Raw genomic sequence first — 2,092 nt, 5'->3', positions numbered from 1 at the left:
GAGCTCGACATAATGTCTGCAAGTGCAATTACTGCTAGTATGCTGGATCCGCCTATAATATAAATACTAACAAAATCATCTATTAAATAGTATTCCTCTATTAAAAAAAAAAGAAGCAAAAATGGCACAAAATTCATTCTTTAGATACACACATACCCTTTTGTCCACAAATAAAATAGTTCGAGTTCAACAAAGTGTGTGCAAGTGCAATTACTGCTAATATACTGGATCCACCTCTAATACAAAACACTCCCTCTATTTCAATTTGTTTGTCTAGTTTTGACTTGACACAGAGCTTAAGAAAGTAAAGATATGTAGAATATATCAAAATGCCCTTTAATCTTGTGCACTGTTAAACATATCATATCGAAAGTTGAAATTAAAGATAAAAGGAAAGTAAGACAAATAAATTGAACCCCACGAGTAGTATAAAATCATATGGGAAAAAATGATTGTTTTATGTATAAAATTTACCTGATCAAGGTTGGCAAAGACATCTTCAGTTCCCCCATTTCGGATTCAGATGCAATAGTATGAATATTTCGAGCTTGTTCGAACAAAGTTGGCAAAGACATCTTCAGTTCCCCCATTTCTTAATTCTATTAAAGATTGGATTTTCGATTTCAATTTTTTGCAGTGAAATTTTGTTTCGGAGAAAAAAATGGCATGGTGTTCGATGGAATTTCTAACTGGAAATAAAAATCGATATATATAGATATGTTCATTGAGGGAAACATTTTTTTTTTTTTTTAAGGCCATAAATATAAAGAGGTAAAACTCCTTATTATAAAAAATGCAAATTGTGATGTGTAAATGAATAATTAAAAATCGTCTTAATTATTTTCAAAACTAGATAAATCATTGATAGTATTTTTTGTTAAAATAAAGAAAATATTAATAAATGGTTCTAACTATTTTTATTAATCACAATAGATAATTTTAGATGAAGAAAGTATTAATTTGTTTTAAAAAACATACATACTTTAAAAAAAGAAAAGATCGAAATGACTTTCAAGTATGCGGAATTCATAAAATTCGTCCCTCGTTAATAGTCTAGTCCAATCTTACCCTTATCATCACTTAGTTGAGCCAAGTATGCTCTTGCTGTACACGGAATCTACCTGAGCATAATTAAAAGATTAAAATCTAACTTGAATGAGATGTACACAATTTAAAACATACTGATACATTTAAAAATTAACCGCAATAATATAAATAGATTTATATAAAATATGGTGACACTTTTTTTTAATTTTTTTTTATTTTTATTATTTTTTATAAAAATTTATGAACAATTAAACAACATAATTTTAAGTCTTGCGGATTAATATGAAATTGACGATGTTAAAAATTTTAGTAATGTAAAATGAAGACTTAAATGTGAGTTCTCGTTTAGATAGCTTTTTCCCCAAACTATTTGCACGATTGTTTAGACACCCCTGTTTTAATGGCAAAATGGGTTTCCCTCAAATCGTTCGATGAATATTTTGTCGAGTGTAGATCAAAGTGTTAACTTTTGGCCAAAAAGGACCAAAATTGTTAAGTGCATCCCTTAAAAACTATTTTTAACTTTTAGGCAAACCCTCCCCCATTTGACCATAACTTGAACCATTTTTATCTCCTTCTTTTTTTAATTGTTAAATTTTCTCTTAAAGGAACAAAATTGTTAAGATTATTTTTTGAAGTAGTTAATCCGGAATATCATGGTATTTGAACCATATAGATACCAAATACCAAAACTTTCAAACTTCGGTTGACGGTAATTGCAAACCATATGTAATCCTTTAAGTCTCCGGCTCACAGAACGGTGTCAAATATATATAGATTTGTACTTATTTATACACACAATTTTTTTTTTTTTAGGAAATTAAAAATATTCCAATGCCATAAAATACCAAAACAACAAAAAACTATCCTTGTGGTGAAATTGTGACGTAAATAAATGATTAGGCTCGTAATGTCATTTAATTTATTTTAATAAAAATAATAAGAGTGGAGCCCAAACAGTAAGCATTAAATTGGCTAACTCCCCGCATTTTCAAATTTTCTTTATGTTACTCCGTTGATGCTTTCCTTTCCATAACGACCCCAA

Source organism: Lycium ferocissimum, chromosome 12, assembly GCF_029784015.1.
Source record: "Lycium ferocissimum isolate CSIRO_LF1 chromosome 12, AGI_CSIRO_Lferr_CH_V1, whole genome shotgun sequence".
NCBI classification, from domain to species: Eukaryota; Viridiplantae; Streptophyta; class Magnoliopsida; order Solanales; family Solanaceae; genus Lycium; species Lycium ferocissimum.
The sequence above is the reverse complement of the archived record's forward strand: the minus strand, read 5'-3'. Positions refer to the sequence as shown.